This window comes from Pogoniulus pusillus, chromosome 19 (assembly GCF_015220805.1).
Source record: "Pogoniulus pusillus isolate bPogPus1 chromosome 19, bPogPus1.pri, whole genome shotgun sequence".
NCBI classification, from domain to species: Eukaryota; Metazoa; Chordata; class Aves; order Piciformes; family Lybiidae; genus Pogoniulus; species Pogoniulus pusillus.
In genome coordinates this window covers 7,953,563-7,978,926 of record NC_087282.1, presented here as the reverse complement: position 1 = coordinate 7,978,926, position 25,364 = coordinate 7,953,563, and the positions used below count along the sequence as shown (strand labels likewise).

General features: G+C 54.4%; 1 protein-coding gene across 4 annotated transcripts in view; it reads right to left on the bottom strand.

Moving 5' to 3' along the window:
• FHL1 (four and a half LIM domains 1) overlaps nt 1-25,364 on the bottom strand; it is a 55,932-nt gene that overhangs the window by 9,752 nt on the left and 20,816 nt on the right. The window lies entirely within an intron of this gene.

The window sequence follows — 25,364 nt, the reverse complement described above, 5'->3', positions numbered from 1 at the left end:
GACACCCACCTAGAGCTGGCCCCAACCTCCTTTCAGGGAGCTGTGGAGAACAACAAGGTCTCCCCTCAGCCTCTTCTCCACACTAAACACCCCCAGTTCCCTCGGCTGCTCCTCTCCAAGCCTGTTCTCCAGACCCCTCACCAGCTCTGTTGCCATTCTCTGGACTCAGCAACTCAAGAGGTGCTGCTGGGCTGAGGTTGGGGCAGTGGTGGGTCCACAGAATCACAGACTCAACATCTCTCTGCAATGGAGAAGCCCAGAACTGGACACAGCACTCCAGGGGTGGCCTGAGCAGTGCTGAGCACAGGGGCACAAGAACCTCCCTTGTCCTGCTGCCCACACTGCTCCTGAGCCAGCCCAGGATGCCATTGGCTCTGCTGCCCACCTGGGCATGCTGCTGCTCCACCTTGGAACAAGCTGGCATTGACAATACCAGACACAGAGGACACCTCAAGCTGCCTCTCCCAGAAGCCACCCTCACAGCCCCTTCACCCTGCTAGCCAACCCTTGCCACACAAACCCAACACAGCAGTGCAGCAGGAACACAGAACCTTTCCAGCCCCCTTGATAACCACCCAAGACACAAACACCAGACTGCTGTGGGCAGGGGGGCAGGATAAGCTCCAGTCAGGCACAAGGTGGAGTTAGGTAATGCTTGGACTTCTCCAACCCAAATGACTCTATGAGCCTGTGAAAATTGCAGCTGTCTCCAGGGCCCAACCTGCTGTGAGCAGAGACCAAGTCCCCCAGCAGCCTTTTCCCCTCTATAGGGCACCAGAGTGGTTTCTTTCCCTGTTCCCATCAAGCGTGGAGAACAATCATAGAATGCACTGGGATGGAAGAGACCTCCAGGGGTCAGCCAGTCCAACCCCCCTGCAGTCACATCAGGGACACCTCCAGCTAAATCAGGCTGCTCAGAGCCCCATCAAGGCTGACCTTGGACATCTCCATGGATGGAGCCTCCACCACATTGCTGGGCAACCTGCTCCAGTGTTCCACCACCCTCACAGTCAGAGTTCATGTCCAGCCTGACTCTACCCTGCTCTGCTTGCAAACCACTGCCCCTTGCCTTAGTCCTACAAGCCCTTGCACAAAGCCCCTCCCCAGCTTTCTTGTAGCCCACTTCAGGTACTGGGAAGTTGCTCAAAGGTTCCCCCAGAGTCTTCTCCTCTCCAGGCTGAAGAACCTCAATTCTCTCAGCCTCTCCTCATGCCTAATCACTTGGCTGAGATCCATTTGGTTCTTTATGGCCAGGCCCATTGCAGGCCTGGGAGAGGTCTTGGCTGAGGTGCTGCATCATTTGTGTGCAGAAATCCCTGCCAGACACAAGGAGCCAGGAGTAGTTTCCATGTCTCCAGCCTAAGCCCACAGCCAGCTGCAGACCTAAGAGGCCTTTTGTGCTGGATAGTTGTGCAGCTTCCAGCTGCCTCTTTTCACCAGGCTCTCACTTAATAAGTCATGAAGGGGGGGGGGGGGGGGGAAACCAGTGCAAGAAATATCTCCCCATATGTACAGATCCTCCTTCAGCTCATGGCAGCAGGGCTGTGCCAAGGCAAGATGTTCCACCATGGCCAGGGAGCCAGCACACCAGTGGGAGCAGGCAACCTTGACCAGAGTGTTTTGCTCTTTGGGCAGAGGTTCAGGCTCATGTGCTCCACACACACCCCCACCCCTGCCTACACCCCCAGCCTTAGCCTGCCAGACTACTGAGAACCGTTGTTGCAGTTGGAAAAGGCCTCTAAGATCATCAAGTTCAACCATCAACCCAACCCCACCATGGCTGCTACTCTGTGTCCTCGAGTGCCATGGCCACACGTCCCCTGAGCACCTCCAGGCTCGGGGACTCCAGCAGCTCCTGGGCAGCCTCTTCCGATGCCTGACCACTCCTGCAGGGAAGTTGTTTTCCCTGATCTCATTTTCTGGCACAATTTCAGGCCAGTTCCTCTCATCCTATCACTTGACACGAGGAAGAGGAGACCAACTCCCACCTCGCTGCAACCTCCTCTCAGCAGCTCCAGAGTGAGGTCTCCTCTCAGCCTCCTCCTCTCCACACTAACCCCCCCAGTTCCCCGAGCTGCTACTCCCCAGCCCTGTTCTCCAGACCCTTCCCCAGCTCTGCAGCAGAGATGGGGACTGCTCTCACACCCTTCCCCTAAAACTGCCTCCCAGCAGCAGGCTGAGGGCTGAGCTCTGCAGGGACCAAAGCCTGGCAGTGCCACCTTGCCAAGGGGGGGAGGCAGCCACATCCTGCCCACAGCTACGCCAAGGGTTGTGCTTGTGCCACTTCGAGCACATGAAAGGAAGGCACAGCTGGGAAGGGTGGAAACTATGTGAGCCCCTGGCAGGCCTGCAGAGCCTTGTGGAGGGAGCAGGTGGGGTTTATTTAGGAGAAAGGCAGTTGCCCAGAGCCCAGGGCAAAGGGCACTGCTGGTGGCAGGGTTAGGGTTGCTGCCCAGCAGAACAGATAACCACCACGGCACGGCTCAGGGGTAACACGGCCCTGCCTTGCCACCTAGCACCTGGGCTAATGGCAGCCACAGCTGGCACAGCAGCTTTGGACCTCCAAGTTACCATCAGGTCTGGCAGCCCCAGGAGCTGGGCTGTGCAGGCAGACAGGCCAGCTGCTGCCTCCCTTCTGCCAGCTTAGGGACCAAACGGGTCCTGCTGTACAAAAGTCAGGGCAGGAGTTTGCTTCTGCCCTCACAGAGGGATTTCTACCCTCAGCAGTGTCATCTCCAACTCTGACCAGTTCTGGGAGCCACATAGAATCAGCCAGGATGGAAGAGAGCTCCAAGCTCAGCCAGCCCAACCTAGCACCCAGCCCTGCCCAATCAACCAGACCATGGCACTAAGTGCCCCAGACAGGCTTGGCTTCAACACCTCCAGCCACGGCCACTCCACCACCTCCCTGGGCAGCCCATTCCAGTGCCAATCACTCTCTCTGGCAACAGCTTCATAGAGAGGAGCTGAAGATGAGGCAGCAGTGTGCCCAGGTGGGCAGCAGAGCCAATGGCATCCTGGGCTGGCTCAGGAGCAGTGTGGGCAGCAGGACAAGGGAGGTTCTTGTGCCCCTGTGCTCAGCACTGCTCAGGCCACCCCTGGAGTGCTGTGTCCAGTTCTGGGCTCCTCCATTGCAGAGAGCTGTTGAGGTGCTGGAAGGTGTTGACAGAAGGGCAGCAAGGCTGGGGAGGGGCCTGGAGCACAGCCCTGTGAGGAGAGGCTGAGGGAGCTGGGGGTGTCCCTCTCCCACCAGCCCTGGCAGGGTGCTTGTGGTGTCCCTCTCCCACCAGCCCTATCTAAATGTAGCTTCCTGATGGATTTGGCTACAGCTCGAGGGCAGCTGGCCAGACTGGTGGCCTTCTCGAGTGTCAGGGTATTTGGCACACAGACCCACTGGAATTCAACCCTAACATTTACCTGACCACAGAGATGCCAGCCAGCCACATGTCCCCAGAGAGCATCTCTTGCTCTTTAAAAGCATCTGCTCAGCCCTTGGACAACTGCACCTTCCATCCTCTTTCAAAGACCTCAAATGTTTGAGCTCCACCAGCAGCCTTGCACCTCAAGTCATGCTGGCACCATGCTGGGGAGCAGTCACAAGGCTCTCCCAGCCAGCAGGCAGGGTCAGGGCTAAGGGGACACAGCCTCAAGTTGTGTCTAGGCTGGATGTTAGGAGGAAGTTGTTGTCAGAGAGAGTGATTGGCATTGGAATGGGCTGCCCAGGGAGGTGGTGGAGTTGCTGTCCCTGGAGGTGTTCAAGAAAAGCCTGGATGAGGCACTTAGTGCCATGGTCTGGTTGGTTGGGCAGGGCTGGGTGCTAGGTTGGACTGGATGAGCCTGGAGGTCTCTTCCAGCCTGCTTGATTCTATGATCTGCACCCTGCAGCCCAGCAAGCTTTGGGATGGAAAGGGTAGGAACCTAAGAAGTGCCACTCCACCAAAGACGGTTTTTTCCCTCCAACCTCCTGCCCCTGCTCGGAGTTCCTGCCTCCCACAGCCCCTGGGCTGGTTCCTCCCGGCCCAGCTGAGCTGTCTGCCACAAGGCAGTGGTTTGCAGAAGAGATGAAACCCAAGCGCTCAGCAAAGGGAGCTGGAGCATAGCTGATAAGCAAAGCAATTAGCAGAGGATCTGTGTTAATGTCCCTGGGGAATGTGTTTAAATGCAGTAAACCACCCAAGAGCTTCAAGTGTGGTCTCTCAAAACACCAAGGGGAAACTGCTTCAAGCTGGAGGGATTATTCTGCCACTCAGGACAGAAGGTTTGGCTGAAGGTGTTAACCCTCTGCACAGCTGCCTGCCCTGGCAGGAAGGAAGGAAAAGAGCAGCTGCTTTTTGGCTTCCCATCACTCTGACTTGTCTCTGCACAGTGAGTGAACACAGCTCCCATGCCTCCAAGTGCTGGCTACACTTGCCTGCTCCAGCTCAGAGCCGGGCAGCCTCTGCTCTCTCACCTCACTTACTCCTCTCAGCATTCCTCTGTGCAGTGTCCCTCTGGCTTTACCAAGGCTGGTGCTAAAGCATGGCCCTCAGCACCACATTTGCCATTGGAATGGGCTGCCCAGGGAGGTGGTGGAGTTGCCATCCCTGGAGGTGTTCAAGAAAAGCCTGGACTTAGTGCCATGGTCTGGTTGCTTGGCTAGGGCTGGGTGCTAGGTTGGACTGGATGGGCTTGGAGGTCTCTTCCAACCTGGTTGATTCTGTGATCTCTGCTGCTCTGAAGCACCTCCAGGCATGGAGATTCCATTCCTGTTCCAGTCTTTGAGAACCTTTTCAGTGAAGAAGTTTCTTCTCATAGAATCAACCAGGATGGAAGAGAGCTCCAAGCTCATCCAGTCCAACCTAGCACCCAGCCCTGCCCAACCAACCAGACCATGGCACTAAGTGCCCCAGCCAGCCTTGGCTTCAACACCTCCAGGGACAGCCACTCCACCACCTCCCTGGGCAGCCCATTCCAATGCCAATCACTCTCTCTCACAACAACTTCCTAACAACATCCAGCCTAGACCTGCCCTGGCACAACTTGAGACTGTGTCCCCTTCTTCTGTTGCTGCTTGCCTGGCAGCAGAGCCCAACCCCAGCTGGCTACAGCCTCCCTGCAGGCAGTTGCCATGGCTGACTTAAACCTTCCCCAGTGCAACTTGAGGCCATTTCCTCTCATTCCATCCCTGAGCAGAGCCCAATCCCCACCTCACTGCAACCTCCTTTCAGGGGCTGTAGAGAGCAATGAGATCTCTTCAGCCTCCTCTTCTCCACACTAAGCACCCCCAGCTCCCCCAGCTGCTCCCCCCCAGTCCTCTTCTCCAGATCCTTCCCCAGCTTTGTTGCCCTTCTCCAGGCATGCTCCAGCACCTCACTGTCATTCTTGGAGTGAGGGCTCCAAAACTGAACCCAGGACTCAAGGTGTGGGCTCACCAGTGCTGAGAACACAGAAACAGTCCCTGTCCTGGTGCTGCTGGCCACCTGCAGGCCATTTTTGCTGGGGGTGGTGTTGGCAGTAAGGAGGGGAGAGCCTTGCTCTGCTATTGCCAGGCTCTCAGTCCATAACTCAAGCAAAACCAGCCTGTTGATAAAATGGAAGTTCTTTATTTAGAAGGAGAACAGCTCCAAGTTCCTCAAGCCCTTGCCAAGAGCATTCCCCATGGCCCTATTGCCACCCTGTCTGAGCACAGCCCAGTCATTATCAAATCTGCACAGCTCCCCAGGGAAGCTGGGACCTGCTGTTCACATCCAGACTGCTCCAGTCCTGCAAACACCTCCCTCGGGGCCTGTTGCACTTAACACAGAGCTCAGCTAAGGCTAAGGAGGCTCCCAGGGTGCCCAGCACCACTGCCTGGACTGAAGCTGAGTTCAAGAAATGCAAATCCAAACCTTTCAAAACTAAGCCAGCCAACAGAAGTGGGGAAAGTCCTGTTCAGCATCTCACTCTGAGCCTGCCTCAAGCATCCACCCCTGAGATCCTTCAGTGACAGAGCAGAATCATTGAGGTTGTAAAGACCTCCAAGAACATCAAGTCCAGCTGTTGACCTAACACCACCATGACTGCTAAGCCATGTCCTAAAGTGCCATGACCACACATGTTCTTAACAGCTCCAGGGATGGGAGGATTCAGCTACCTCCCTCAGCAGCCTGGTCCAGCCTTTGAAAACCCTATCAGTGAAGAAGTTTCTTCTCATAGTCAACCTAAACCTTCCCAGGTGCAACTTCAGGTCGTTGTCCCCAGTGCTGTCACTTGTTCCTTGGGAGAAAGGACCAATCCCCACCTCACTCCAACCTCTTTTCAGGCAGTTGTAGAGAGCAATGAGCTGGAGTTGTTTAGCCTGGAAAAGAGGAGGCTCAGGGGTGACCTCACTGCTTTCTACAACTACCTGAAGGGAAGCTTGTTTTGAACAGCTAAAAGATGCTCTCTGTGCTGTCCTACCTCACAGAATCAGAGTTCACCAGGCTGGAAAAGACCTTTGAGATCAGTGAGTCCAACCTGGAACCCAACCCTGCCCATGTCACAACCTATGCTAGAATGAAACAGAGCAAAGCACTACAGACAGGGAAGAGAGTGGCTGAGAGCAGCCAGGCAGAGAGGGAGCTGGGGGTGCTGGGAGAGAGGAGCTGAAGACGAGCCAGCAGTGTGCCCAGGTGGGCAGCAGAGCCAATGGCATCCTGGGCTGGCTGAGGAGCAGTGTGGGCAGCAGGACAAGGGAGGTTCTTGTGCCCCTGTGCTCAGCACTGCTCAGGCCACCCCTGGAGTGCTGTGTCCAGTTCTGGGCTCCTCCATTGCAGAGAGATGTTGAGGTGCTGGAAGGTGTTTGGAGAAGGGCAGCAAGGCTGGGGAGGGGCCTGGAGCACAGCCCTGTGAGGAGAGGCTGAGGGAGCTGGGGGTGTGCAGCCTGCAGCAGAGGAGGCTCAGGGCAGAGCTCATTGCTGTCTGCAGCTGCCTGCAGGGAGGCTGTAGCCAGGTGGGGTTGGGCTCTGCTGCCAGGCAAGCAGCAACAGAAGGGGACAGAGTCTCAAGTTGTGCCAGGGGAGGTCTAGGCTGGATGTTAGGAGGAAGTTGTTGTCAGAGAGAGTGATTGGCATTGGAATGGGCTGCCCAGGGAGGTGGTGGAGTCTCTGTGCCTGGAGGTGTTGAAGCCAAGCCTGGCTGGGGCACTTAGTGCCATGGTCTGGTTGGTTGGCCAGGGCTGGGTGCTAGGTTGGACTGGCTGAGCTTGGAGCTCTCTCCCAACCTGCTTGATTCTATGATTCTCTCCTCAGCCTCCTCCAGATGAAACAACATCAGTTCCCTCAGCTGCTCCTCATGTTCCCAGCTATGCACACGTCTGCCCCCACCTCAGCAGCTGGATGCCCTTCTCATGTGCAGGTGCCCCTAGAAGCAAAACATCAGACTATCCTGTGCTGTGGATTCACCATCCAGGGCAGGCACTGCAGTACCCCACTGCAGCTGTCCTGCAGAGCTGGACACCCCGTGGGGTGTGAGAGTGGACACTGTGCTATAACCTGCTGTTGGCAGCATTCCAACTGCAGCATCTGCTCAGGAAACACTTTGGCCTGTTACAGGACAACATCAAATCCATGGGTCCTTGCCCCAGAGTACATGTCCCTGAGGAAGAGGAGGAAGGCACCAGAGAGCTGAGACAGCAACAAAAGGATGCTGCAGCACTGGGGAGGTTGGTGGGATGAAGAAATCATTGTCACCTGGTGGGAAGGGACCTCAAGGATCAACCTCTCAGGAGAAAAAAAAAAAGCACAGCCTAGACAAGATGACCTTTTCCAGCTTCCAAGTGTCCACTCTTGGAGAATCCACCCCAGGGAAGGTTGCTGCAGTTGTTCTTATTTGTGAAAGTTTCTCCTCCTCTTGTGTCTGATCAGAACACCCCCAGGAGTAACTTAGAATCACAGAATGGTTTGGGTTGGAGGGGACTGTAAAGATCATCCAGTTCCAGCCCCCTCTGCCACAGGCAGGGACACCTCCCACTAGCTCAAGTTGCTCAAGCTCTCATCCAGCCTCACTTTCAACACCTCCAGGGAGGGAGCATCCACATGCTCTCTGGACAACCTCTTCCAGTGTCTCCCCACCCTCACTCTTAAGAATTTCATTCCTAGTCTCCATTCTAAGTCTAGATTCTTCCACCTCAAATCATTGCCCCTCATCCTGTCACCACAAGCCCTTGTCAAAAGTCCCTCCCCAGCTCTCCTGTAGCTCACTTCAAATACTGGAAGGATGCTCTAAGGTCTCCCTGGAGCCTTCTCTCCTCCAGGCTGAACACCCCCAAACTCTCAGCCAAAGAAAGGCAACTCTCCCCTAAACCCCTCGTGTTCTCCAGGCATCTCCTTGTGAAGTGGAGTCCTCCTTCCCTGCTGTCTGCCACATGAGCAGGTCCCAGGCAGTGAGATGCCATGCCAGAAGCCTTGTGCTGGTCTTTGGAGGCTGAGCAGCATGGTGTGACTTCCCCCCCCAGCTATTAAACAGCCAAGTCTCTGCTGTCCACTGGCTCCTGCTGCGTGGCAGCTGCCTTTGGAAGCTGTACCCCAAAGTTGATCCCTTCTCTCCAGGCATGCCTGACTCTTTGGACTGTCTCATCGAGAGGTGCAGTGGCACTGCTGTTGTGATGCCTGGCTGTGGGACACACAAACATTGGCAGCTTCTAGCCATCAGCTAAGCTTTTGCAAACCCCGAAGAGCTTTTGATTGTAACTGGAGGGACTCAGCTGGAGCTTAGGGCTGAGAAGACACCACACTTCTTCATGCCACACAAAGCATCCTCTCACGAAGCCTGGCAGTGCGAGTGGGAAGGCAGAGAGAACATTTCCCTGCCACTGGGGAGGCTCAGCCCGTTTGCTCTGCAAGGCCAATGCAGAGGAGGAGCCACCAGCAGAGAACTCCCACCAGAGCAGAGCAGAGCAGAGCAGAGCAGAGCAGTGCGTGGGTTCACACCCCGCACACTCCCCCACGGGCACTGCAGCGGCTGCCACAGCAAGCTGGCCGCAAGGAGCAGCACCAAACCCCCTTCCCTCCTCATCTTCCTCCAACAAGAGCTGAGCCCCAGCCTTCCCACGGCAGCAGACAGCAAAGCAGCTCCCACCCAGCGCATCTGACCGAGCGGGCGATGCCACCAGCACCGTGGTGCCAGCGCCGGTGCCCCGCGCCGCTGCGGAGCCCTTGGCCAGCAGCAGCAGCAGCTCGCAGGCGGCCGAGGCTGCAAGGCTGCGCTCAGGAGCTGTGGTGCTGGCCAGCAAAGCTTTCCTCCCCATTGAGCAGGTGTTGCAGGGATGTGGCCTGTCCCAGCCTGTCCCCCTTTACCTGTGTGCCTGTGGAAGGCCATGGTGAGCAGCCCAAGGTCCCCAGCAGCCCCTCAGGTGACAGAGCGGACAGCGCCTGGCCGACCAGGGGCTGCCTCCTTCGATACCATACATTTAGAGGGAGGCTATTAATATGGACAGGGCTCCTACCAGATGTCCACTCCCCTCCCCAGAGATCACAACCCTAATCCCCCTTGCAAATTCTTACCATTTTAGGTGATCCAAGGGAGAAGAATAGGATCCAGAGAGCTCTAAGGCTCTGCAGGCAGCATGCAAATACCTGCCCGGCTACTCAGCACCCAAATTAGCTGCAGAGGCAAAGCCTGCCCTAGGAACCTGACCCCGTGCTACTGCTATCTGGCCTTGGCTTTGCAGAGAAGTTGTGTCTCATCCCAGTCCTGAGATAAGTTACAGACCCAACACTCATCCTGCTCTGGTGGTGCTGAGGGGAAGAGGAGGATCACAGCCCCGTGGGGGCTGGAGCAGGTTGCGCTCCCAGGAGCGGGCAAGGGGCTGTGCCCTGGCTGCAGGGCCCAGGAAGGGCATGGGTTGTACCCCTGAGAACCTAGCTGGCAGCCCAGAGAAGAGAAGAGAGCTTCATGGAGGAGGTCAGACTTGTCTTTGACACAAGTGTCACGCTGAAGTTTTACTGCTGGTAAAACTACAATGCCTGGTCCAGGGCTCCAGCACAGCAGGGGCTGGGAGGAACCTCTGGAGTTCATCTAGTCCAGCTCCCATGCTAATGAAGGCTCCACCAGAGCAGGTTGCATAGAAACACATCCAGATGGATTTGGAAAGTCTCCAGAAAGGGAGAATCCAACTTTTCCCCTAAGGAAGCTCAAGGCATCAACTGTTCCAAGCGAGCAAGCCCCTGACCAGCTGCCCTGTGGCAGTCAGGTTTCGTGCTTACAGAGCCTCTCCAGCACCCACCAGCACAGCTGGCTTGGTCCCCAGTGTGTGACTCAGGCAGCCACCGAGCAACTGTGGAGTCTCCTTCTCTGGAGACTTTCAAGACCTGTCTGGATGTGTTCCTGTGTGACCCACAGGAGATCATGGTCCTGCTCTGGCAGGGAGGTTGGACTCGATCTCCAGAGGTCCCTTCCAACCCCTAATACCCTGTGCTCCTGTGACCCCAGCTCCACAGCTCCAACCAAGCTGTTTCTACCCAAGTGACAAGAGGGAGCAGAGGCAGCTCTGGTCCAGGGCTTGTCCCCATAGGGGTGGGCAGGCTGCAGCAGCTCCATGGCCACGTCCTCGCTCTGGGTTATGCAGTTGGTGTCTGCACACGCCCAGGGCCGAGGGCCAGGGACACCCAGCTGCTAATCCTGCCTCCACACAGGCCCTGGGAAAGGCACTTCACTTCCCTGACAGCCACTGGGAAGAGCCAATGTTTATCATTCCTTCCACAGGGCCCATCAGCAGTGCTGTCTGGCCTCCAAACAGTAACCAACATCTTCAGCCCAACTGGTCCTGCTATAGACAGGAACTGGGAACCTCTTCCCTCTTGCAGAGGTCCCAAGAGCTCCTTGACCTACACACACACAGAGCAGGGCAAGCACAGCCTCCACTCCCAGCAGTGGGCTTGATGGTTCCCTGAGCCTTCAGAGGATCACAGAAGGGTGGGGACTGGAAGCGACCTCTGGAGCTCATCTAGTCCAGCTGCCCTGCTAGAGCAGGGTCACCTTTCACATGATGATCACAGGATCATAGAGTCAAGCAGGTTGGAAGAGAGCTCCAAGCTCATCCAGTCCAACCTAGCACCCAGCCCTGCCCAACCAACCAGACCATGGCACTAAGTGCCCCAGCCAGGCTTGGCTGCAACACCTCCAGGCACAGCCACTCCACCACCTCCCTGGGCAGCCCATTCCAATGCCACTCTCTCAAATGTTGTAATGCCTGAGGTGTCTCAGCCTCTCCTCATCACAGAGATGCTCCAGTCCCCTCAGCATCATTGTGCCCTTCATTGGGCTCTCTCCAGTAGCTGCCTGTCCTTCCCAAACTGTGGAGCCCAGAAGCAGACACAGGACACCAGCACAGAGCAGAAGGGGAGGAGAACCTCCCTGGACTTATGCACTCATCTTAGGCCCCCCTAGGCAGCATGCACATGAGGTCAGCATCTCACTGGCATCCCAACATCTGGAGGTGTCTGACAGGGCCTGGAAAAGGCCATAGCTGGCAGCAGGGTGTCCCAAATGAGTGCAGCTCGGCTCCACTCCTGCAGCAGGTGGGGGCTGGGAATAGCAGCACACTGGAACACTTTGGCTGGGAAAGACCCAATGTTGTTCTGTCCCAGCTCCTCAATAAACTCAAGCAAACTGTTTGCATAATCCAGCTGGTAACAGGAAGCCTAACAACTGGTCTGTATTTTCCTGTGCTAATCTTGCTGGGCACAGTGCAATATTTACAGACATGAGTTCATTTTTTTTGGCAGTGCGTGCTGAGTTTCCACCAGCAACCATGCTCATTTCCTTTCTAGCTGCTCACACAAAGCTCTGGCACCCTTCCACCCAGCAGTCCCCTCCAACTTCCCCCCAGAACACGGCAGTAACCTTTGCTCCTTGTGGTTACAAAGAGGAAGAGCATCACTGTGCAATGTCAGCAGCTGCCACGTCCCACCCCAGAGGCAGCTGCAGCTCAGCAGCAGTTTGATAGCACTGCAGAGGCATCTATGGACACTTGGCCACCAAAACATCTCATGTGCCTCAACGCCTCTGTGGCCACAGCACCACAACAGGCATGGAGGTGTCTAAGGCCAGGCTGGATGAGGCTGTGGGCAGCCTGCTCTAGGGTAGGGTGTTCCTGGCCATTGCAGGGGGGTTGGAGCTAGTTGATCCTTGTGGTCCCTGCCAACCCTGACTGACTCTATGGGCAGGAAGAGGTGGGAAGGAGAAAGGTTGGCCAAAAAAAGCCATGAGGAAGACCCTGCCTTGCTGATACCCAGGAAGATCTTCAGAGTAGCATTTACGTCCAGAGATGGGCAACAAAGTTGGTGAAGGGTCTGGGGAATAGGTCTTATGAAGAGTGGCTGAGAGAAGTGAGGTCTGGAGAAGGCTGAGCAGAGACCTCATTGCCCTCTACAACTCCCTGAAAGGAGGCTGGAGCCAGGTGTGCATTGGGCTCTCCTCCTTAGTGTCAGATGATAGAACAAGAGGAAATGGCCTGAAATTGTGCCAGGGGAGGTTTAGTTTGGATGTAAGCAAAGGTGTCTTTCCTGTAAGAGTGGTCAGGCATTACAACAGGCTGCCCAGGGTGGTGGTGGAGTCCCCATCCCTGGAGGTGTCCAAGAAAGGGAACATGGTTTAATGGCCATGGCAGTCTGAGGCTGAAGCTTGGACTCGCTGAGCTTAAAGGTCTAATCCAACCAAAGCAACTCTCTGACCCTATGATTCATGGCACAGCCCTCTCTGCAAAGCCTCCAGTGACCCTACCAGCACAGCCTGTAATAAAAAAAGGCCATTTTGCTTGATTTGGTGAACCCCCCCCCCCCTTGTGAGGGCAGTAGGGGAACAGGCTGAGGAACAGCTCTTGCTGAGAGGACAGAGCTGCTCTTAGTTTCTTGCCTGGTTTCAGCTGTATGACCTTGAGACAATTCTCATCTCCTCCCCAAGTGCCTCTTCACCCACACAAGGCCAGGTGAGTAAACACATTGTCATTGCAAGGTCTTGCACGAGTGCCCTGTGAAACACATCAGAGAGCAAAGCTGACCTGGGCTGCCCAGGGAGGTGGTGGAGTCATGGTCCCTGGAGGTGTTCAAGCTAAGCCTGGATGAAGCACTCAGTGCCATGGTCTGGTTGATTGGATAGGGCTGGGTGCTAGGTTGGACTGGATGAGCTTGGAGGTCTCTTCCAACCTGGCTGATCCTATAAAAGAGAGGATGCCCCAGAAAGGAGATGTGCCAGCCCTGTCTGAGCCCTTCTCTGCCACCCGAGCACCATGTACCCACAGGGGCACATCTCAGCGAGGGCACAGCAGCTTGAGCTTTCATGGGTTTTTAGCATTAAACCTGTCCTGTAGGTTTGCAGGACACTCCAGAGAGCTGCTCTGAACATGCTGACCCCATCACACAGGTCTGACAGCACCGTGGCATGACTGGGCTATAGTATCATCCACTCAGATAGACAAATGATTCACATTGTGCTTTCCAGAGGGGTTGTTTTTTGCCCCAACAATCCTGCCAGGAAAAGTCTCAGCTTGCTCACACATCCTGCTGTCACTCACTGGGCAGAAGGTCCTAAATAGAGCTGGAAGAACCCTGGCATTGATGAACTGTTAGTCACCATCATCAAAGAAAGAAGCAGGCAGCAGTAAATCCCAGCTGGAGAGGAGCACCTGTCCGCCCCGTAGGGTAACTCTGCACCTTCTGCTTCCATGCCCATTGCTCAGCAGTGCACAGTCAGCCAGCCTGCACAGGGCAAAAAGCACCACACCAGCCCTTCACTGGTCCTTCCTCATCAAACAGAAGCCCCACATTGCTCTCCCTACCTTCCCTGCAAGGCAGGGTGGTTCACATCACCTCCTTGCTCCATCTGGGACCTGCTGCTCTCATAGCACACACCCTGCATGGTCCCACCAGGCAGCATGGGGGTTAGCATCTCAGGGTCAGCTTTGCTCCTGCCTCACTATTTGCACTTCTTTCTTCTCAAGGAACAGGAGAGCAGATTTCCCCCCCTCCTTTTTAATCTTAATTAATGCAATATGTGTTCTCCCACAGCAGAGAGCACTCCTCCTGCACACCCTTTTGCAGACCTCAGTTAAACTGCCCTTGGCTCTTCTAGGGCAGTAAAAAAGGGGGAGGGCAACAATCCATAATTAAAGAGCCTTTTTAAAGACAGAGTTTGCAGGAAGGAATCATAGAATCAAGCAGGTTGGAAGAGACCTCCAAGCTCAGCCAGCCCAACCTAGCACCCAGCCCTATCCAGTCAACCAGACCATGGCACTAAGTGCCCCAGCCAGGCTTGGCTTCAACACCTCCAGGCATGGCCACTCCACCACCTCCCTGGGCAGCCCATTCCAATGCCAATCACTCTCTCTGGCAGGAACTTCCTCCTCATATCCAGCCTAGACCTGCCCTGGCACAGCTTGAGACTCTGTCCCCTTCTTCTGTTGCTGCTCAGGTAGCTGTAGACAGCAATGAGGCCACCAGGATTAAGACTTGAGGGGAGTGAGGACATAGATATAGCTGTCTCCAAGAAAAAGCACTTGTGGCTGGTCCATCAGTGGAATGGAGGAGACAGCAGCCCCAGTGCCACAGAAACACTGGGCAGGTTTGGGATCTGAGGCTGACAGCCGAGGCTGGTCCAGCTCTCCAAGCACTCAGCATCCCATGCCTTCCCGCTCCAGCACTGCAGGGAAGGGTCTGCAGACTGTCTGAAGAGAGCTGCCAGGAGATGGCCCCTGAATGTCACCCACTATCACACTTGAACCCAGATGGGGAGCTCCCACCTGGTCATACGTCCATAAAGTGCTCTGGGTTGGAAAGGACCTCAAGGATCATTCAGTGCCAAGCCCCTACCATGGGCAGGGACACTTCCCACTGGCCCAGGTTGCTCAAGGCCTTGAACAACTCCAGGGAGGGGACTTCCACAACCTCCCTGGGCAACCTCTTCCAGTGTCTCATCATCCTCACTGGAAAGAATTTGTTCCTAGTCTCCAGTTTCCTCTCTTTCAGCTCACCAGCACTGTCCCTTGTCAAAAGTCCCTCCCCAGTTCTCCAGTACCCCTTCAAGTACTGGAAGGTTGCTCTAAAGTCCCCTTGGAGCCTTCACTTCTCCAAGCTGAAAAGAACCACCTCCCTCAGCCTGTCCCCATGGGGAGGGCCTTTCAAGCAGCCAGTTCAGCTCAAAACTGGGCAGCTTCTCTTTGGAGCGTCACAAAAACACTTCAGGAGACTCAAACTTGGCTCAGTTCCCCCGATCTGCATGCAAGGACAAGACAGGCAGGAGAGAGAGAGAAATGTTGGTGCAGGATGCACCCACATCCAGAGCAAAAGCATCACTGTGACAGAGGGATGAACACATCAGGCAGCAGATGAGCCCTGTGCCCTCAGGTGGGAATGGTGGAGAAGGAAATGGGCAGGGCATGGCAAGGCACACAGGGTGTTTTCCTAACTCCCCCGTGCTCAAATCCAGCTGGGTCAGATCTGTGTGCTGAGCCTTTCAGTGCCAAGAAAAGCTTTTAGGATCATCTGTGTAGGTAGGGTTAGAAGAGCTAGAAATAACTTTCTAAGGGAGCAGGCTGGGTAACCCTTCATGAACTCAGAGTGAGAGTAAAAACAAAAGGGGGAAAAGGTGGCAGGAAAAGAAGAGAGGGGAAAAAAAAAGGGGGGGGGGTGTGCAGTAACAGGAAAGAATGGTCAGGAGATAAGAGGGCTGGAATAAAGGCATCCAAGAAATTGCAAACCAAGAGTTGTTCCCATCTGCCTCCATCTACAGGCTGGACTGTTTCCAGGACTGTTCCCGTGGCAGCTCCAAATTCACATTTCCCTGCTGCCATCTGCTCTGCAGCTCCCTCCACGCACGCTCCTGGCTGGCACTTCTGCCCTGTCACCTGTTGCCAACATGGCAGACCTCTGGCTGCTGCTGGAAACTAAGTGACACCAAGGCTGTGCATAAATCAAGAGCTGCTTTGTAGGCCTAAAGTTTTATCCAGCTGCTGGACACGCTCCTGACTAGGTCAGAGTTGGAGGGCAGAAGCCACGGCACAATGGAGCACAAGCACCATATAGACCCAGCAGCTCTAAGGGCATTCAGGCTCCAGAGAGGACCCAGGGTGAGAAAAGGCTGCTGGAGCAGCACAGGGTTGGCTTTGAATCAACTGCACAAGGAAGCCCACTTTCTCCTCCTGGCCCTGCTTCCTCCTCCTTGTGCTCTTCACAGTACCACCGAGAAGATGCCAAGATCCTACCTTCAAGCTTCAGGGATGCAGAGTGCCTGCTGTGGTCCCTACAGTTGGGTTTACACCTTCAGCAGAAGCTCAAAAAGATACAGTCATTGAATCATAGAATTGTTTCAGCTGGAAAGGACCTCTAAGATGATCAAGTCCAACCACCAACCTGGCACCACCATGCCCACTAAACCATGTCCCCAAGTGCCACGGTCGCCTTTACGAATGCCTCCAGGGATGGTGACTCCACCACCTCCTCTGGGCACCCTGTTCCAGTGACCTGACCACTCATGCAGTGAAAGGCTTCTTCCTAATGTCCAACCTAAACCTTTCCCAGTGCAATTCAAGGCCATTCCCTCTTGCCCTGCCAATTGTTAATAGGGAGAAGAGACCAACCCCCACTTCACTCCAACCTCCTTTCAGGGAGCTGTAGACAGCAATGAGATCTCCTCTCAGCCTCCTCTTCTCCAGACTACACAATCCCAGCTTCCTCAGCCACTCTACATAAGACTTGCTCTCCAGATCCTAAGTCTTGACCCTTGAGTCCCAAAAGAATCATTTTCCCCCCATATCTCTTAGCCAAATTGGTCTTCAATGAACTAGGTGCAACCTGGGCCACATCTCTTTCTTTCCAGCTCTGTCTCCCATGTCCTCCTGCCTCAACTTAATCTCCAGAGGGCAGAGTGAGTGTGCATGGAGCAGTGTGAAAGGCTTGAACTGCAAGTTGAAGACGACAGGTCTGAATGGGGCTGGAGAGCAGCCAACCCTAAGGAGACTCCTCGACTCGTTTTGCTGCTCCTGGGAGAAAGATTCACCTGTCCCTCCAGGCTGGTTCAGTCATAGAATCATTTTGGTTGGAAAAGACCTTTAAGACCATAGAATCAACCAGGTTGGAAGAGACCACACAATCTAGCACAGATCACACAGGAACACATCCAGACAGGCCTTGAAAGGCTCCAGAGAAGGAGACTCCACAGCCTCTCTGGGCAGCCTGTGCCAGGGCTCTGGGACCCTTACAGGAAAGAAGTTCCCCCTTGTGTTGAGCTGGAACCTCCTGTGCTGCAGCTTCCATCCATTGCTCCTTGTCCTATCCCAGGGAGCAGTGAGCAGAGCCTGTCCCCCACTCCTGGCAGCCCTCAGATGTTTATAAACATTTATCAAATCCCCTCTCAGTCTTCTCTTCTCCAGACTAAGCAGCTCCAGGTCCCTCAGCCTCTCCTCATCAGCCATGCTCTCCAGTCCCCTCATCATCCTCCCAGCCCTCCACTGGACTCTCTCCAGCAGATCCCTGTCCCTCTTCAACTGGGGAGCCCAGAACTGAACACGATGTTCTAGGTGAGGTCTCACCAGAGCAGAGGGGGAGGAGAACCTCCCTTGATCTGCTGGACACACTCTTCCTAATCTACCCCAGGATGCCATTGGCCTTCTTGGCCAGCAGGGCACATTGCTGTGCCATGGGGAACTTGTTAGCCACCAGCACCCCCAGGTTCCTCTCCACAGGGCTGCTCTCCAGCAGTCACCTCCCAGCCTGTACTGGTGCAGTTTATTATCCCTCCCCAGATGCAGGACTCTGCACTTGTCCTTGTTGAACCTCATCTGTGCCTCTGTGCCCAGCTCAGTCTGCCCAGGTCTCTCTGGATGGCAGCACAGCCCTCAGCTGTCTCAGCCAAGCCTCCCAGCTTGGTGTCAGCAGCAAACTTGCTGAGCAGCCACTCTGTGCCTTCATCAATGTCACTGATGAAAATATTGAACAGATATTCACCTTCCCTGGAAATCTACCCACCACAGGGCAGACAGCAGCAGTTAGCCAGACAGCAGCTACAGCACACTTGCTCTCCAGCATCCCACGTGTGGCTTCCCAGCAGCTCTGCCACCCTCCTGCACTCCTTCAGCAGCACTTGGCAGCCAGGAGGGCTTGCTGGCAGGCTCTGCAGGCTATGCCCAAGCTTCTCCTCAGCACTTTTGGTGGGATGTTTTCTAGTAAAATGTCATGTTCCCAGACAGCTGCTGGGCAGGTTGCTCTGCAGACCTCCTCCCTCTGCCCCTGCAGAAGCCAAAACTCCCCATAAGTGGTGCTCTGCAAGACCAAATGACCTTAGTGTTTCCCTTTAAAGAGCTTTCTTTCCAGAGGAGGAGAAGAAAAGGGTTCTTTTATGGGTGGACTCTGACCCTGACAATACCTCCTCCAGAGGTATCCTCCTGAGACCTTCAGAGACCTGCTCTAGTGGGAGGTGTCCCTACCCATGGCAAGGGGTTGGAACTGGATGATCTTTGAAGTCCCTTCCAACCTAAACCATTCTATGATTCCATGAAATTCAGCACATGAGAGACACTGAAGATAAAAGATTTCAGCTCAGGAGGTCAGAGAAATGGGAAGCAAAAAGCTCCTCAGGAAACTGCTGCACAGAGGCTTGCTAAGGGTAAAGAGAGGCCACAGCTTCGATGGGAAGGACATACCCTTCCAATCACTGGCATGCCAGCTGGGAAGGCTCCCTGACATCCAGCACACCATCAAAGCAGTGCTTGAACTTAGCATCATCCAGCAGACCATTAAAGCACTGCCTAGACTTGGCATGAGTCCCAGGGCCATGCCCTTAGCTCTGATTTAGAGCTGACAGGAGCCAGCAGTAGGCTTGGTAGAGTTAGATAACAATTGGCCTTGATGGTCATAGAATCACAGAATGTCAGGTTGGAAGGGACCTCAAGGATCATGTGGTCCAACCTTTCAGAGCTGAAATGAGCTGCCCCAGCACCCTGGCAAGCTGAGTCTTAATACTGTCCACTGTAGGGGACTCCACTTCTTCCCCTGGGAGATGATTCCAGGGTCTGACTGTTCTCATGGGCAAACTCTTCCTTCTGGAGCCCAATGGGGAACTCCCCAGCAGCAACTTGTCCCCATCACCCCTTGTCTGTTCCATGGCACTCCTTGTGCAAAGGGAGTCTGCATCCTTCTGCTGGCCACTCTGTATGTCCTGATCCATGGGGAAACACTTCCTTCTGGAGCCCAGTGGGGATCTCCCCAGCAGGAACTTGTCTGACCCATGGCACTCCTCGTACAAAGTGAGTCTGCATCCTTCTGCTGGCCACTCTGTATGTCCTGATCTGGGGGGAAACACTTCTTTCTGGAGCTCGATGGGGATCTCCCCAGCAGTGACTTGTCCCCATCACCCTTTGTCTGTCCCATGGCACTCCTTGTGCAAAGGGAGTCTGCATCCTTCTGCTAGCCACCCTCTATGTCCTGGTCCATGGCAATGAAGTCCCCTCTAAGCCTTCTCTTCTCAAGGCTGCCCAGCCCCAGCTCCCTCAGCCCTTCCTCACATGGCAGGGCTGCCAGCCCCCTGATGATCTTCAAGGTCTTTTCCACCCAAAACAGCTGTATGAGTCACCGTGGGTTTAGCAGGACAACCCATCCATTACCCTGCACACAGGACAGCTGCCTCCACTAAGCGTTTGGCCACGTACCCCTTCAGTTGGCAGACAGTGCTGGGTGGCTGAGAGGACCCTGGTTATGTGGCCACTTCAAAAATAGCCTTCTCCAAAGCCCCACAGTGCACAAGCCTATGTCTGACAGGCAGGGCTGGAGGAGATCAGCTTGCAGGGCTGAGGGGTATTTTTGGGCGCTCTGACTAACTGTCAGGACAGATGCTGGGCATTCTTTGCATGGAAAAACAAAGCTGCCAAGTCCCCCTCCAGGTCAGGCCTGGGGGGCTGGATTAGTCACAAAGGTTATGCTCAGAAACCCCTGCTTTGGGAGGCTTTGATTTAACTTCCAGCTTGGGATAACTGCACTTTAAAATGGAAGGAAGGGTCACGGTCCTCAGACCCCAACACTCACAATAAAGGCTCAGCCAGGCTGGGCCACCCTGCACCACCACCAAGGGTAGAAGTGAAAGCCTTCACCTTGGAGGGTCTTCAAACCCAGAGCTGCTTTTCAGGCACCACATCCTATGGGCACTGGCTAAGCATGCTAGAGAACATAGAATCAAGCAGGTTGGAAGAGAGCTCCAGGCTCAGCCAGCCCAACCTAGCACCCAGCCCTGCCCAACCAACCAGACCATGGCACTAAGTGCCCCAGCCAGGCTTGGCTTCAACACCTCCAGCCACGGCCACTCCACCACCTCCCTGGGGAGCCCATTCCAATGCCAATCACTCTCTATGGCAACAACTTCCTCCTCACATCCAGCCTGAACCTCCCCTGGCATAACTTGAGGCTGTGTCCCCACTTCTGTTGAACGGTAGGGGTTGGGAGGGACCTCTGAAGAGCAAGTCCAAACCCTCTGCCACAGCAGGGGTCTCTTTCACCTGCCATGACTCTATGATGATGTGAGCCAGGAGCAGCCTGTGTGGATTATGTTCTGTTACTCTGCACCCAGTAGGTGCACTGACTGTGTCCCTCTGTTGTTGGCAGAAGATACCAACCCCCACCTGGCTACAGGACAAGCCAAGGAGAAGACACAACCAGAGAGGGGCAAGCAGGCTCACAGAGAAGGTAGAAGACCTTTTTCTGTTTGCTGCCACCAAGGATCTCACAGCAGCACTGCAGGTTCCATTTCTATCAGTGCTCAGTCCTGGAGCAGCGGCCAAGGTCTAGGGGCTGCTAATTGCAGCCCTTGGCACGAGAAAAAAATGAGATCCTTGGACAAGTGCTGGATTTTAAACACAGAAATAAACTGTCTGGAGTTGGCACAACCACTTCTGCATCTCATTAAGCCACCCTCTGGGGCTGGAGCCGTGCCCAAACTGTGATTCTGGTCTCTTTTTCAAGCAGCAGGGAGACAATAAAATGAGGAACAAGGAGTAAGAAACCTGCAGAGAGAAGCAGCCCCCCCCGAGTACCACTGCTGCTAGCTGGCAAGCTGCTCTCCAGACCAAACTCTTTGAGGGTCAGCTCCACAGCACCAAAGAGCAGCACTAATTGCACACAAGTGCCAGAGAAAACTCCCACCAAGCTAAAGCAGATGGAACCAGTGGTTTGCTCTCTTTTCCAAGCAGCTTCTGCAGCTGCGTTGCATGGGAGCCCACCAGCACTTGGGTCCTGCTGGGAATGCTGCAGGACAAGGGGAGAAAGGGTGAGGCTTCCAAATCCTTGGGGACTTTTCCTGTAGTGGCAAGGACTCTGATGTCCCTGTGATAAAGTTGCAGCTCCTGAGCCAGTTTCTCTTCTCAGCTGTGCTAGAGCAAGCCCAGCAGCAACCTCTGCCTGCTTCCTGCCAGTGCTGAGCAAGGTTAAACCTGGTCCTGGCCAAGCCCAGCAGCATTTCTAGCTGAGCTTCCTTGTCCTGTCTTTCCTGATGGCACAGCCAACAGCCCTGCAAGAGCCCCTTCTAACCCCAACCTCCACCACCCAGGTCCTGTATCTGTAGCAGAGAGCACCAAGCCATCTGTCTGCTTGCAGCCATCGCTGCCAGCTGTGCCCAGCGGCTGGCTAAGCAGAGGTTCTCCTGGCACTCAGTGGCACCCATGGGCTTATTCCTGTGAGAAACTGCAGGGATGGACACAGAAAGCTGCTAAACCTTGCCTCTAGCATCAGCTCTTCAGAAGACAAATCTTAATCTCCATAACCTGAGGACAACTCAAGATGAAATCACTAAGGGCAGAACCCAGATTTTTCTATCTCCTGTCCCAAGCGTGCTGCAGAAGAGGATAAGGTTCTCCCAAGTGCTCACTCCAACTCCTGGGACAGCAGCAGGGGAGAGCCTCTGCCCAACTAGCTGTTTAAAACTGACCCTTACCTACAAGTCAAGCACCTCAGTTTTCCACATAATCCTTGCACAGGAGGAATTTCATAGAATCAGGCAGGTTGGAAGAGAGCTCCAAGCTCAGCCAGCCCAACCTAGCACCCAGCCCTGCCCAACCAACCAGACCATGGCACTAAGTGCCCCAGCCAGGCTTGGCTTCAACACCTCCAGGCACAGCCACTCCACCACCTCCCTGGGCAGCCCATTCCAATGCCACTCTCTCTGCCAACAACTTCCTCCTCACATCCAGCCTAGACCTCCTCTAGCACAGCTTCAGGCTGTGTCCCCTTCTTCTGTTGCTGCTTGCCTGGCAGCAGAGCCCAATCCCACCTGGCTACAGCCTCCCTTCAGCAATGAGCTGCAGACAGCAATGAGCTCTGCCCTGAGCCTCCTCTTCTGCAGGCTGCACACCCCCAGCTCCCTCAGCCTCTCCTCACAGGGCTCTGCTCCAGGCCCCTCCCCAGCCTTGCTGCCCTTCTCTCAACACCTTCCAGCACCTCAACATCTCTCTGCAATGGAGGAGCCCAGAACTGGGCACAGCACTCAAGGTGTGGCCTGAGCAGTGCTGAGCACAGGGGCACAAGAACCTCCCTTGTCCTGCTGCCCACACTGCTCCTGAGCCATGCCTGTGATCTCCCAGACACAGGACTTCACCTTGCTGAATTCCACTGGATTGCTCACTCTGCAGCCTGGCCAGATCCTGGTGGGTGGCAGCAGAGCCTGGCAGGGCATCAGCCACTCCTCCCAGTTTGGTATCAGCAGCAAACTTGCTCTCCCCTCCCCCAGGTCGTTAATGAATACACTGAATGCAGCTGGGATGGGGAAGGAGGTCACCTCCACAGCACCTTAACCTAACCCCAGGGCTCTCCAGCCCCTGGTCCCACCAGGAATTTATCATCACCACCCTTCCAAGAACTGTAAGAACCCAAGCTCAGCAACCAGCCCTGCTGCAGGATCTCTTTAACAAGGCCAAAGCTCTCTGGCTAAACCTCTCCCACAGCATCCAGATGTCATTGGAGCAGACAGAGTTACTGGCTCTGGTTCCCTTCCCATCCGGCTGCTCCAGCACCAGAGCATGAGCTCATCTCTATTTCAGGTTGAGGAGGAATTTGCACTTGGCAATCTCCCTGGTAACCAAAAAACAAATTGCTCACTGCTTTACAAGAGATTTCTTGGCTGTTTGTTTCAGTGTCCAATGAAGTGCACAGAGAGCCTCACCACGCTATGGCACCAAGGCAGCCTGGGGTAGAAGGGCTCAGGGGACACTATTTACAGCCAGTGCCATGGAGATGTGCTGGAGGTCAGAGGGAAAGCTGCCTCCACGTCTGCTCCCAGCCACCTGGAGCTGAGAAAAGGAGGGCTGAGACACAGCCTTCACTGACACACACTGTGGGTGACCCTGTGTGGCAGTCCCCTGCCATCCCAGACACCAGTGAAGTGGTGAAGCCTTCTCCAGCACAGAGTTTGCTGACTTCTCCAGCCAGAAACCAAAGCCACAGGCACTGGAGGGTCTGACACTGCCAGCATGAATGCCAGCCTTCATCAGCTTCACTGCACACGTCAGGACAATGAGGACACAAGACAGTTTTAGGACTTGGTGCTGTTTGTGCTCTTGGCCAGGAATTTCCTCACGTTCACCCTCCCATGCATCATCACAAAGGGCACTGAGAAGCCAGGGAACCAGGACTAACTCTGGGGGAATGGCCTGCTCTGATCTGCAAGGTGTAGAAGTGCTTGGAAGAGAGGAGTGAGGTCTGCTTCTCTGTCACACCTCGACCCGAGCCAAGATACAGCTCAGAAGTTGCTCAGATGACCTCTTACATTTAACAAAGGACTTGGGGAGGGAGAGGGGAGGTCAACTGAAGATTGACTTGCCAGAAACAAAAGCTCTGCTCAGGAGGATTAGGCTGGAAATTAGCACCATGGCTTAGTTGATCAGAAGGTGTTAGGTTGGACTTGATGCCAAAAGTCTTTTCCAGCCTGGTTAGTTCTGTGACTCTATGAAGCACTTCTGTTTCTCTCAGCAAAGGAAGAAAGGCACATCCAGCACACTGGTTCATAAGATAGGGGTTCAGAGAACTCAGCAGACTTCATTGCTCTCTGGCCAAACCAACCAACTGAGAGCAACTCTTGCTCTGCCAGAAGCTCTGAGTCTGAGCAAAAGAACCCTCACACACTATGGCAACTGCTTCAGAATTGCAGCTTGAAGCAAACTAAGTGGATCCTAGATCTTTGTACCAACCATGCCTCCCAAAAGGAGTTCCTTGGCATGTTTGGCACTTGCCATTACCTGTCAACGGTGGTGCCCTGAACCCATCATCTCACTAGACACACACTACTGCAGCCAGACAGCATTTGATTTGGAGTTCCTCTTATCATTGAATCAACCAGGTTGGAAGAGACCTCCAAGACCACTCAGTCTAACCTAGCACCCAGCCCCAGCCAGTCAACCAGACCATGGCACTAAGTGCCCCAGCCAGGCTTGGCTTCAACACCTCCAGGCACAGCCACTCCACCACCTCCCTGGGCAGCCCATTCCAATGCCAATCACTCTCTCTGCCAGCAACTTCCCTCTAGACTCAAAGCATCACAAAGCATGAAGATCCCCAAAGTTTTGAAGACAAGAGGGAGGATTTTCCAGGAGAGAAAGCTTCTGTTTTATTAATGTCTTTATTTTAAAGCTCTTACTCCTGTTCTTCCTCTCCATCCACACCACAGTAAAGACAACAGAGCAGACACCAGAGCTGTCTGGAACACTGCAGCTCTGAAGTTCAAGAAGTTGAACAAGAGGAAATGATGTGAAATTGCACCAGAGAAGGTTTAGGTTGGATACTAGGAAGGAGGAATTACTGAAGGTGTGGTCAAGGATTGACACAGGCTGCCCAGGGAGGTGGTGGAGTCATCACTCTTGGAGTCATTCAAGAACCCTGTGTACATGGCACTTGGGGACATGGTTTAGTGGCCATGGTGGTGTTGGGTTGATGATTGGACCCTGATGATCTTGGAGGTCTTTTCCAGTCAAAACAATTCTATCATCCTATAAATAAACTGAACATTCTGGTCCAAATGACCAACTCTCAAAACCTGCACCCATCCTGTGAGGCAGATTTTAGTCTCTTCCACTCTCCTCTGGTTTCTCCCTTTTACCAGGGTTGGAAAGGTTTTAAAACCAAGGAAGCTGAAAAGCCACTCTGCAGTGCTTGTCCCAGCAGGAATACTTTTCCCTCTGTTCTTCATTAGAGGCCTGGGTGATAATTGGTACCCTGCATCTGATCCCAACAGACCACAAACGCACCCACATTGCACAATTCCTAATCCCTGACAGTTAACAGCTGCTGATCACCTACTCACAGCCACCCCTCAAGCAGAGGGAAGAGAGAGATGCATTCCAAATTACATCATTCACACCTCAAGAAGAGAGGAAAAAGAAACAAAGCACCAACCAAAACGAC